The 14186-nt window shown below is 36.2% G+C and overlaps 1 non-coding gene across 1 annotated transcript; it reads right to left on the reverse strand.

The window, feature by feature from the left end:
* Positions 1-756: 756 nt before the first annotated feature.
* TRNAP-AGG lies at positions 757-828 on the reverse strand. The gene has a single exon. It is a non-coding gene; the product is annotated as a tRNA-Pro (tRNA).
* Positions 829-14186: the final 13358 nt, after the last annotated feature.

Raw genomic sequence — 14186 nt, forward strand, 5'->3', positions numbered from 1 at the left:
CTAGCTACCAAACACTTACTAGCTAAAAAATAGTTAACCTTTACGCAGAAATCTTATGCCCACTTTACTGAATTTTGGAAATCCCTTTTTGATCACATTCTAGTTTGATGTTAGTATCTTTACTTCACAATGGACATTTGGCAGATGTGTAAATAGTTTTAACTGATTCATTTATGATATGTTGCTCACAACAATGTTATCCTGTTCATATTGCTATGTTACAAATTTCAGTGTTTTGTATATTAAATCTTTGCAAAGATTTTTCACAAGAAAAAAAATAGTTTTAGGATTTTTACATGGAAGTATTTGCATAGGTATTTTTATACCCAACTAGACGCCAAAGAATTTTTCCTCAAGTAGATGGTAAATGTTGGAGCTGTGATGGGGAAGAAAGAGGTAACTGGGAACATATGTTTTGAAAGTGTAATGAGTTGGCAGACTTTAAAGATTCCCAGCAGACTACTGCTGTCAAAATATGGGGTGAACTTCATGGAATAATACCAATTACTGGGCCAGTTGTTGAAGTCAATAAATTTCTTTCTGAGAAGGAAATCCTATACGCAGTTTTGTTTACACTGTCATATGTGTGTGCACATATCTTCAAACACTTATAGCCACAGATAAATATCTATATATCTATATATATATATATATATATGTGTATATACATATCTGATATGCAGATACATAGATACTCACTAGAACTATAAACTGATTTTTTTGTATTACTGAAAAAGCAACTTAGAAAAACAGAGAGGGCTCGTCCGGGATTTGAACCCGGGACCTCTCGCACCCTAAGCGAGAATCATACCCCTAGACCAACGAGCCATAAAAATAATTATAACTCTTAGCATATTTCAACAAAACTATGCCACATCAGCACATGACACTGAGGGCTGGGCTTTCTTCACTTAGTAATGTTTATCTGGACTAAGTAACTCACAGAGGTGCTAAACAAACCTCTGCTGTCATGTGTACACTGCCTCTTCTACGCTGATGTTTCAAAATCATCTGTTATACGTGTGTAACAAAATTGCTGCTTAGCTTATATCAAAATCAAGGTCATCATTCTGAATTACAATGCAGCAGCCGTGAAGTAGAAAGAAAACTGGTGCAACTATCTTCCAGTATAAGAAAAAAACAGTTAAACAAAAATCTGTTTTTAATACATCACTATCTGTATGCAGTTTATCATTACCCAAAACAGATCCATGGATGACATAACTGATGGAGGACATCCTGTCATGTCTGATATACTCACCATGTCAAAAGAAGCAAAAAGTACAGTTTCACTGTTAAAGTTGCCATCCGACAATACTTAAGTGGAAAGTCAGCATCAAAAGTTGAGTAAATCACTCACCAGCAGCATATCTCTTTCATGTAGACTATCCATGACACATCAAACTAAGCAATGCTTCAGCTGATAGTGTTCATAAACAGCAAATGTCTGTCTGTAGTTACTTTTACATTACTATGGTATTTAGGTTGTCATTTCATAACAACTTTTAAAATTGTACAGTAATAATCAGCGTGCAGATAGCTGTTGCGTTTTGTTACAGGAGAAGCCAAAAAGAACCGTGTTTTTTATTTAGTTTGGTGAGTATACACAGTAGCATAATGAAGCTCCCACTGGCAGGGTGGCTCTATACCAGTGTCTAGCTAACATGTGGGCATTCTAAGTGTGTCCAGCTTTGAAAATAGATTCACTATAGATTTTGTGAGGACATAACTGTAAAAATAAGAAGCAGACCAAAGCCATAGTTAGGTCAATTGGAGCTGTCCCCGAACTGCCTTCATTCAACCGAAGATTGAAGACCAGAAAAATGTCTCCAAAAGATGGGGATATTGAGAACAAAAAAAAGGACTTCTGAAGGTAAGAAATAAAACAACGGGCTCTGAACTATAGCAAAGAGCTTATGCAAGATGATTACTACAATTATTCCCACACAGACCTATGAAATACACTCTGTTAAGGAGTTGTGATATTATACGCTGCTTCATAAATGACTCCCAGTACTGCAATCATGTCTGATTGGCAACTGCTGACTGCACCCCCTAAAGGTTGCACACACAGCTCCTGCACCCTTCTTCCCACTCTAAATATGGTACTGAAGCTGGCTGATCCAAAACACTGAGCAAGAGCACCTGACATACCCTAGCAACTTTCCCACATTTATGTGAAGTGCAAAAAATGTGATGCTTCGTTATGCAAGTAATAATACGAACCAAAGTAGGAGTTAAAGGAAAACAGACCTCTCAGTGATATTATGTGGAGTCCTGCCTCTCCACCACTGGAAGGAACATTATTTTCATGCAGTATCCAAAAAGGAGGGGGTAACATTACTGTGTGTAGCATAAGGGTTATCCATTAAGTTGTTTTGTATTTCCTTACTTTGATAGTACATATACAAATAAAAACCAACAATCACCAGAAGAAAATACTAAACACTGAAAACATTTCTGAAAACTAAAGTGAAGCGAAAAAAGAAAAAAAAAATTAACCCTCTGATGTGTTAATAAGCTTTTGTTCGTTTAATGTGCTGGAACTTCTTCATAATGAGCCAAAATTCAAAAAAACTGTAACATTGCCAGTCAGAAAATATCATAACTGTAACTATGTACACAATGTCCAATAAAACCTCCTTAGAACTTAATGATGTAAATAATGGACAGATTACAGTAAAAGTGGGTGGGTAAGAATACAAAATTACACAATATAAGCATGCAGAACACAGCTACAGAAGCCATCTCAGTCCACATTTAGGATCTAAAGACTTGTTTAAACCTGGGTAGAATTCAGCATTGAGTCTCAATTGCCACTTCAGTTCATGCGACTGTAAAAGGTTATCAGAATCACCAGAAAATTCAGAAACTTGTTCTAAAACAAGGAACAAAAACTTAGAGAAATCAGGGCACTTACAGCTATGTTTGTCAAGTGCATTTGTCAAGTGTGATGCCTGCATTATGTTCTTTAATTCTGTCACTTAACTTTCTCAGAGTCTTGCCAACATAAAAACAATGGCATGTGGAGCAAACTGCAGCATAGACCACCAAGGAACTGCTGCAATTAAAACTTTTAACAAAATTAATTTTAACATTACAATGTTTAAAAAAGTAGGAGTCACCTCTGAGAATAAAATTGCACCATAACAATGGCCACAAACTGTCATTTCTTTAAGGGTGGAACTACTATCTTGACAAGACAACAAAAAAGGCTGGTCTTTGTTTTCAAAAAATGATCTAAGAGTTTTAGTTCTTTTAAAAGTGAAATTAGTATGTCCCCTACTACACTGCGATTGTGGTGCTGCGGTAGCATTGTCGCCTCACAGTTAGACGTTGCCCATTTGATTCTCAGTTACAGCGTCTTCTGTGTGGCGACATGCGTGAATGGGAGTTCCTTTATTGAAGGTTGTGCGTTAGGCCCGGCAAGCCAACTCGTAAAAAAAAAAGCTACTGCCAATCATTAGCGGACCAGAGTTCTGCTGTAGCGACCCCTAACCGGGAAAAGCCGAAAGACACAAACAAAAGTATGTGCCCTTACTAGATCCTTAATATTGCTGTCACTCTGAATAAGAAACACTGTGGCACCAAAGCACACTACAGTGGGGAAAAGGGAATTTACCTGTTTCCTCACTGTAGTGCGATATTGGAGTTAGTATACTTAAGTAGTGAGGGTGTGGGGGTGCAGGGGAGGCTTGCGCTCCCTGTAAAACACTGTTTTTTGTGTTTATCAGTTTGTTGAACCAATATTCATGAAAGTGCATTTTTGTTTAAGTGCACTTTCATGTAAGTGGTCCTCTACTTTTCTTATATATATATATATATATATATATATATATATATATATATATATATATATATATATATATATATAGTACACATACATTTATTATCTTTTGAGGTACAATATGACCTCTGTCTAATGTTTCAAAATTGGCAAAGGATATAGAATAGATGTTGGAGGAAGTATTTCGCATCCAAAATACAGAAGTAGAAGTGTCTGCCTATTACAACTACTTTATGGAGTGTCTGCACCACAAGGGTATGACTGTGATCAAATAAATAAAAATACATAAGCAGCCACAGTGATTTCTTTCAGCTCATTGCTCTCATACACATATAGTGGAAACCATAACAGCTCTCCACACAGACATGACAGATGAGCATATAGACTTCACAATAGTTGGGAAATGCAACTGTCTCTGACTATCTCAATGCAGATGGTATTGATAAATGAACGGCTGCACTCACTTTTAGGACTACTAATTTTTCACTTGCTAATCTCTGCTTTAAAGAAATGAACTGCTGTTTTATCTCTCTTCTTTTTGCATGTTTCTACTCTAGTTCTTCTATGTCAGTGATTTGTGAGGCTGCAGTTACAGAAAAGCTGAGATTTCCTGCTCTACAAGAGAAACTGGAAGGTACAGACTGTGTTCATTTTATGACAGTACAAATAAGCAATTGGACTGGTATTCCACAGCAGGATCTGTTAATTAAAAGGGCACATCATGTATATGCTTCTAACCTAGCTACGAGAAAGCAGCCAAGACCAGCATTAGTAAATAATCCAGTCCTACCAGCAGAAAGAGTTGATCTTGACAAAACTGTGGCAGAAGGGCAAAGTATAAAAAATTGGAGGCAGGAGAGTGTTTGTGGAAAATTAATATTCACTGTACACTGGGAAGAAGAGAACCAATTTTTTCCCAGCAATTAAAGAATGTCAAGAGGAAGGTGTGAGATGCAACCCTTTTTTATCCAGCCGTCTTCAGATTATTTTTTTCTGGAGGATCAAAGTAATTATTTTTTTTTATACAGAGCAGGCTAAAGAGGAAATAAAAGCCTTTCTTCAACAAATAGTGAGCCACCAAAAAGAAGGGGACTCTGCTCCTTATTCTTTTGATAATATAGCTAATACAGATAATTTACCAGTGAAACCTTTCAAGATGTTACAAAGGGAAATGCCTGAAGACAGAAAAAAGGCACTGACGTTGAATAGATGAATTGGAAATTCCTTAAACTTAAACCAGCATTTGGGGTTGGGAGATGGACAGGATCAGCAAAACTGAAATTAGTAAATAAATGATATGTTATAAATCATCAATTACATTTGCGTAATATGGTTTTGCAAGAAAAATGGGAAAGATTGTACTTTTGTTGACGTTGTTAAATTTGTGTAGGTCTATAAAGAAAAGAATGGCACTAAAAGGAAAGTGAAAAAAGTAACTAAGGAAAACAATTTTTGTTCTTAACAGTATTTCTTATAAAATACTATATTATATAAACTGCATTTTATATAGTAAAGTATTTTCAGTTATTGCTGTGTACAATAAAGATACTAAAGTAAGCAAGTGCCTTTTTTCTTCTTTTTTACTTTTAAGAAATGTAGGCTTTACAATAGAAAGGAGAAGAAAGGCTGGAAAAAGGCATGTTTAAGTTAATATGTTGTAATCTTAGGTTGTTAAGCTGAGGTAAGGAATGTAAAGTGCACAGATTATAATACATGTCAAGCTGATATGTTTTCTCTTACTTTTGCATAGTAATGTAATGAAAAGTTTTCCTTTACCAAATAAATGTTCAATTTGAGAAGTCTGTAGCTGAGGGCAGATGTACATTTTATTCTAAGGTTTCCATGGAGACAAGCTGATTAGTATGCAGTAAAAACCAGAGTACTTTTTTTAAAGCTAAATGTTCATATTTCTGAAAACATACAAGGTGTCTCTCACATTTGGGAGGGAAATAAACATAAGAAAAGAACAGACTGCAATTAGTGAAAGTAGGAGCACTGGCTGTAACATGCATCTTAGCATGGCTAACCTTAATTTTAAGTTACATTTTTTCGTGTGTGTAAGGCTGTTGATTAGGGACAACTGTTTATATCAAGAGGGCTAAACTTCATTACTTGAAGATGTACATAGTTTTGTGTGCTTGATTTAAGTGAACAGGTTATGGGAGTGTTCTGTGGGTGTGCTTGTTTTTTTTGTTTGAGTGTTTTTATTAAAACAAAAAGTCTTGTAAAATGTGACATAGGTTGAAATGGAAATCACAAAAAACAAGTGTGTAAAAAGATCAACCTGCCAAGCATTAGTGGGTGTATCTGATACAAAACTGGAAACAGACATTTAAAAAAGTTGTCATATATAACAGGTAGGAATAATAACATCTTGTCAGAATGGCTACACTAAAAATATTATTTTGAAATGTGAATAGACTCACAGGTATACACAAAATGAAAGGAATACTGAATTATATTAAGAAATGCAGAATACAAATACCAGTGCTACAAAAGACACACACAGAAGGAAATGAGTATGTAAATAATGAAAAGATTTCAGGAGAGTATCAGAAACACATGAGAAAGGGAGTACTTATACTAAATACTAGAGGAGCCCCAATAGTGACAGAACAGGAAAAAAGGATAATAATGGTAGATTTGTGGTAGTAAGCGGCTACTGGCAAGAGAGGAGGATTATGCCGACGTACTTATATTCCACATAAAACTGCTATTAGGAAGCTTAAGAAAACCTGGGGAGAAATAATTAGATTTCAGTGGGGAACAATACCTATAGGTGGGGACTGCAATTTGATTTGCACCAGTGAGGATATATCTTGGAGACATAGAAGGAAATATACAACAAAGTAGGGTGCATATCTGAAGAAATTTATGAAAACATTTCATATGGAAGTCCTGAATTCAGTAGTAGGAACTCTGAGAAAATGTATATATTATTTTCCAAAGTACAATAACTAGCATAGATCAGACAGAAATTACATTTCACAGGAACACCTGCATTTAATTGAAAGCTTCAACACACATCCAATAATAGTTATGGATCATGTGCCAATAACAAGATAAAAATACAAGTTAATAAATTAAAAACGAGACACTGTTGCTTCTCCATCCACCTGTTGAAAAGAGAGGAATTCAGGTAGTAGAAATTATTTAACAGTCATTAGGGAAAATAGAAATTTCCTCAAACGTTACAGTTAGTGAGAGGGATAAAATAAAATTGGAGATTAAGAAAAAGGTATAAATAAAGGAAAAGCAGATATGGTTAAGAAGTAGCAGGAAGTATTTTGAGGGGCTGACAAAGGTTAAAGTATTACAGAATAAGGAGAAACTCAGAGAACAAGAAGAGGTGCAATTGCAGAGTACTAAACAGAAAATAAAAGAGCATCTGGATAATACATATGAGCTTAGAAAGATTCCTGTTAAGCAACTAGTTTTTGATAACTCCAGAGCACAAAAACTTTTAGCACAACAACTTAAACAACAGAAAGTAGAAAGGGTTGTTGCCAATCATAGGGAGCCTATAACAAGAAAAATAACTAGAGGTCTTATAGAAGTGTTAGAGATATTTTTGGAAATTTTACGAAAATTTTCATAAAGCAGATAAATGTAAAAAGCTAGAAAGACCACAAATGGAAATATTTATGGGAGACTTAAGTAAGCCAAGGTTGGAGGTAGATGAGGCTCAAAATTTCTCAGTTAAGACAGGAGAAGCTGAGATTAAAACAGTGATGTAGAATCGACCTGCAGGAAAGTCTCCAGGAACAGATGGTATTCCTTTGGAAGTTTGAAAGCTAGAAGGGAAGAAAGTGGTAAAGATGTGTAAGGTTCTGTTTAACAGTATTTTAAAAGGGGGGAAGCACCAGTATACTGGAAGAAAGCTGTGGTAGCTGTAATGCCTAAGAACACTAAAGACCCATTAGACCCAGCTTCATGTAGGCTCATTTCAGTTTTAAACTTTAAGTATAAAGTGTTTATGTCTATAACAGGTAAAAGAATGTAAAAGATGTTACCAAATTTTCTTAGACATGGGTCAGTGTGGGTTTGTGGAAGGAAGGCAAACATTTAACAACATTCCTAGAACAATGATGAACCAGGGGGAGCAGAGTGTAAGAAAATACCACTGTTGCAGTTGGGTCTTGATGCAGAGAAAGCATTCGACAGAGTAAGATATGATTTTTTTTGAGTATGGCAATGGGAGCATTTGTATTTCCTAATACAATAATAAATGCAATTAGGAAGATATATGATGGATTGGAGGTAAACATTAAAGTGCAAGAGTTTCTTTCTGACAAGTTGTGTTTGAACAGAGGAGTCAGGCAGGATTGTCCTCTTTCCCCTTTGTTATTTGCTTTATATTTAGAGCCATAGGCAACAAAAATAAGGGACCCAGAAATTCAAGGATATAATTAGTATGGTAATCAAGAAAAACAGGCTTTATTTGCAGATGATACTATCTGGTACCTGACTAAAAAAATAAGAAAAACAGAAAATGACAACTCAGTGTTGAGGAATACTTTAAGAGAGTTTTGATACTCTTCAAGATATGAAATTAATGAAGATAAAACAAAGGCTATAGCTGTAAACTATATACCCCCACATGAGTTATTCCAGGAATTCCCATATTTATGGGGACATAATAAAATAAAGTATTCAGAAGTATTCATTAAAAAGAATTCTGTTATGGCATCTAAGGATATTTGGGAAAAGAGTAAACAAAAGATAATACAAAAAAATGAGAAACTGGACACTCTTGTTTATGGTTATGGATAGCAAGATGCAAGAAGTGAACATGTTTTTAGTCTCTTTAGTTTTATATACAGGTCAGACATATTTTTATCAACCAGAAGAGAAGGTGTGGACAGTAATTAATAAAGAGTTAAAGGATTTTGTCTGGGAGGGGAAAGTGAAAGGGTAAAATAAGATACATGGATCCTTCCAATAGAACAAGGTGGATTATGATTATCTAATTTGAAAGGATATTTTAGAGCTACACAGTTAAGGTCCAGATACGTAATACAAGCAGGATAATGATAAAATAAGAAGAGAGTTGGATTTTGGACACAGATCCTTAAAGTGAATAACTGCCACTATACAAAATATTATATTCATAAAGTAGCAGAACGTATTCTAAGAATAAAGCCAAGATGTGAATGGAGAAAGAAGATTTTGCCAATAGAGATGACTGCAATTAGGGGTACAGAGAATACACAAGAAGGGGGCTGGAATTTACTGCAGAAAATTGGCAAAGGAACCAAAACACTTGGTGAAAATATCTAGAGAGGGAAAAGTAAAAGAATGGGAAGAAGCCAAGAAATCATTTGGACTGCAGGGTAGAGACTGCCTTTCCTATCGGGAATTGATATCTGAATATAGGCAAAGAGAAAGAGATTGGGGAATCCTAAGTAAAATTCCTCTTCTGATGGAGTTTTTAAATAGAACACAAGTGGTTGATGAAATGGGATACTTAGTAGGGCATATATGCACCATACAGGAATCAAGGAGGTTAGAAAAGATTGGGAAGAGAGATTGGATAATAAATTCACAAGGAAACAATGGGAGCACATATGTATAGCTACCAAATATGCAACAAAGTCGAGAAGATTTAGAATTTTTACTTCCAAGTGTTTGCATAGGTATTTTTATACCCAACCAGACTCCAAGGAATTTCTCCTCAGGTAAATGGCAAATGTTAGAGATGTGATATGTAAGAAAGAGGTAACTGTGAACATATGTTTTGAGTGTAATCAGTTGGTAGAATTTAAAGATTCCCTGCAGAGTACTGCTGTCAAAATATTGGGTGAGTAAATGGGTATAAATAAAGAAATTATTTTTTTTGACTAGATATAGAAAGGTCTTGTTAAGTTTTCCCATCACACTTCCAGCATTTACTGTCTACATGAGGAAAAATTCTCTAAAGTTTGCTTGTGGTATAAAAATACCTATGCAAACATGTCCATGCAAAAATTCCTGAAAAATAATGATTTTTTACATACTTGGGAGGAATATATATGTCATTCTCTTACTCCTTTGCAAATTGCCTTTCCAGTCTCTTTTTACATTTGTTCTAATCTGTTCTGATTTATTCTTATAGTTGTCATGCAATATTTTTTATGTCTAGTAGGGATAGCATACTCTAACTTGCAGTCCAATTTCCTGCTCAGCCTAAACCCACTCTATTAACTTTCTCTTTCTAGGTATTTGGTTACAATACATTGCTTTCTTTGCTAAAATGTGTCATAAATTCTAGCCCCTCTTACTTATTTTCTATACAGCTACTTACAGACATCCCTATTGGTAAAATCCCCTTTCTCTGTTTTTGTGTTGGCTCAATTTTTAGAATGCTTTCTGTTATTTTATAAATATAATATTCTATATTTTTTTTGCCATTCTCCTTAAGGGCCTGCATCAAAAATCCTAGTCTTTTTTTATTTCTTGAACTCCCTTATATTTCATCATCATTCCTTTCCAGTTTGATTTATATTCTGCTTGAGTTATGGAAATGATCCTTAACTCTGTAACTTTAAATTATCCATTCAAATCAGGTATTTGTAAACCACCTTGTTCTACAGGGAAACTCATCTTATCCCACTAAACTCATGCCCTCCCACATAATTCCCTTCAACTCTTAATTATAATCTACAACTTATTATATGGCATGCATTTTGCTTGAGACTGATAACCAGACTACCAATGAGACTGACATTAACTCGTGTAGTTCAGATCAACCAGTAACTCGAAATTTCTGGATTCCTCTAGAGTGGTGGCAGTACTACTATGCCAAGAAGAAAGCTGTGGGGAATTGGAGAATTATGCAGGCCATCACTGGAAGTTTTGTGTGTGTGTGTCTCTGGTGTGTCTGTGTGTGTAAAGAATACTTTATGCCAACGGCATTTCCTATCGATAAATGGGCACTGGAAGGCATTTGTTCACTGAGACAGCAATGAAAGACTCAGCTCTACAAGTGGCCTGTTTGCAGTCCAGTCTAGACATAGAGGTTGGAAGTCCATACCCAGGACAACAGTGCACATCTCCTTTATGCTGTGGCAGCCAGGTTGTACTTTATAATTTAGTTACAGTAAACTCTCAGTTAACCAGAACCCAAGCAGCCAGAACTCTCAAGCAACCAGAAAATAAAATTAAAGAAATACAGTACAATTTTCATGTGTTGCAGTTTCTTCCCCCCCCCCCAAAATAAACATACCTTACATTTTTAGAGTTTTAAAAAGGAAGATAAGAATAAATTTCCTCTCTCCCCAACTTAGGAACAAGTCAAACCAAACAAATAGTATAGGGTAAAGTATTAGTCAGGCCTATTTTTAATAGTAACTGTCAAGCAACCAGAAACTACAGTTATCCAGTGGTTTACTATTGAAATGTCGATCCCGACATGTGCGACTCGTCTTGCACGAACGCGGAACTGCGATCGCCACTACACCGACTCCCAGATGTGCGAACGGCAAAACCTCGCCCCTATCCGACCCATGGTAGCATGAGTGTGGAGGTGTTGTGCGGCCGGTAATGTCGATCGTCGACGTTTTCACGGTTTCGGTTCGCTAGCGAACAGTTTTCGCAGTTTCAGTTTGCGCAAACACGTCAATGAGGTCGCCGTTCGAATGAAGTGCATTCGCACATTCAATAGTAAACCTTATCCAGCATCTACCAATCCCCATGGGTGTCAGTTAACTGAGAGTTTACTGTATTGAAAATATTTGTATCTGTACCTGATTTGGTACTACTACACAACTTGGAGGTAGTTGCATGACTCATCCCTCATACTAGGTTTGCAATGGTCAGATTCAAACTCCAGTGGTGCCAGTACAGTGTAAAAATTGCTACCAGTGGTTACAGTTCACCTCCACATTTGCTGTGAAGTGACAGACCTCTCCTTCACATTTATAGTCTGGTGGTGGTGATACTAGAACTAAAGTTATTCAGCCTGAAGCAGATTTGTTACCAAAGTTCTATAAATTAATCCTCACAGCCATAAGACAGAATACACAGAAGAATGGCTGTGCACTGGAGTTCTTTTATTTTTTAGTCAGCTTAATTTAGGATAAGGCAGAAAATGACATCTGCTTACAAATGTGCTAACATTTCAGTAGCTCACCTTGCAAAGATGTGTAAAGCCAGAGGCATACAACAGAGTAATATATCCAGATAAGAGATGATGGCAGCATTTAGCATGATGAAGCATGGACAGAATATGCAGGAGACCAAACACAGACACTCAGAGCCATCCCAAAAGGACCATATACTGCCCAATTGGAATTACAGAGAATGGAACTGGAAATGAATGTGGCATGAAACTCAACGTACCTGGACAAATGCAGCAACTGGCAGCAGGGGAGAGAGAAAAAAACAATGTTAGCCTGAAAAGTAGATTATCTTCCTATGTCAGAAGCATGCATGTCATGGAGACAGGAAAAATCACAAACAGAAAACACAGTTCAGTACAAAACTAATATGGATTGTTTTATAAAGATGTACCTGATATTACCGACAGTGCAATTTAATATTTTTAAGGCAGCAAAGGCCTCAATGGACAATAGTTGTTTCATTTCTCAAAACTGGTATTTGGTGACTGTAAAGGAAAAGAAAAAACATTACAGCCAAACTTTCCACATTTAGAACGGCATGTTTGGATTTATGAAGCTCCATAAGACTGACCATGAGCTTTTCCCAGGTATAGTGTTTTAACAATGAGTTGAAAGGTATTGCTGACAAAGGAATTATGCAGTTTTTTTCTACCTGGGACGATATGTAGCAACACATAGACACTGCAAATAGTGACAAAGGCTCTTGAAAAGTAGATATAGCAGCCAAAAATATGAACACATAACTTGCATAACTTTTGCATGCCTCAAAAAGTATAGTGGGATGTTACTTAGAAATACAAGTTAAAGATATGTGAGTGACAGAATGATGCACTTCCACCCACAAACTGTCTCCATACCCATAAGTTAGTCACTTTATTGGCTGTGCACATGAGATATCTGTGATTTAAAAAAACAGTCCATTAAGATGTACTTCACCTTGTTTTCCACAAAAACACAACAGCCCAGCCAGCCAAAACAATGGTTTGTTTATTTAAACTTTGTTGACTGGGTTAGTCTTATTACAACAGTAGCCTGTTTTCAATGGAAACCTGTGCCTCTTTTCAGGGGAGACCTTAGGTGGTATTTATACTATGAGAGGAAATTGACCTGGGCATCAGAAAAATGCCCTAGTCGTTTGATAGGTGCCATAGCATCTTTTTACATCTATCTAAGATACCACAAACTCAAGCAGATGGGGAATCAGTTAATATCTGACCTGAAGGACAGCACACTCAGGAGTTCAGCACTCCTATTATGCTGCACTGCAGTGTCAGTAATCAATCTCATGCTGCTCTCTAGTCTCAGAACTGGAAAATTGTTGACTGTGATCAAATGATAGCAAGGATCAGTCACTTTTATGCACAGACTGTCCCTGTACCCACTAATTATAGCTACCCACTTTTTGGCTATTTATGCATCAAATGTCTGAGTATAATACAAAAAATAATAATGACCATAATAATTTATTTAAACTTATTTCACACAAATGCACACTAACCCTGCCAAGCCAAATGAATGATTGTTTAACTGTCATCATCACTATCAAATGATGTCTGGGTCTAAGTCACTTTCATCCATAGGCTGCCACCATGCCCATTGACTATAGCAACATTATTGACTATGTACACCTCAGATGTCCATGATTTAAAAAAATGACCATGGTAGTGTATTTTATATTTAAGCACAAATATGCCATAGCCATGTCAAGCCAGAAGAATAACTAATTGCCAGTGATCAGACATCAAGAACCAGTTACTTTCCTCCACATACTGACACAAAAACACCCAGTAGATAGATGCTTTATAGATGAATGAGAGAAAACCATTCTGCTCTCAAATCTCAGCATTGGATGGGCAAATATACCACACTTCTTAACACAGATTTGAAGAGAGTTGCATTGATCACTGTGGTGCTCAGGCTGTTCTGAATCCGTGCATGTCCAGTTGATGAACAGACACTTCAAGATTTCTTTGCATATAACAAAGCAGGCATTGAGACATGAAGTGGTAAAGGTATGTATCCCCGTCATTGCCAGGCAGGTGGTAAATATCGTGGAAACACTAACTACTTAGCTGTTCTCTTACTTACCACAGCTCATGTGTTGATTTTATATAGTATATGAAGTTGGAATGTTATACTTCAAAACTGATGACCAGCAACAGGACCCTAATTAAAACATTTAACAAATATAAAGTGAACCAGTTGACAAATGTTGGAGCTTAAGCTTCAGTTAATGCATCTGTTCACAGAAACCCTGTACAAGCATATTGATAGTTGCAGAGAGGCAGCTGTAAGTATAG

The sequence above is a fragment of the Protopterus annectens genome, chromosome 11.part0 (assembly GCF_019279795.1).
Source record: "Protopterus annectens isolate FY-2018-M chromosome 11.part0, PAN1.0, whole genome shotgun sequence".
Taxonomy (NCBI): domain Eukaryota; kingdom Metazoa; phylum Chordata; order Ceratodontiformes; family Protopteridae; genus Protopterus; species Protopterus annectens.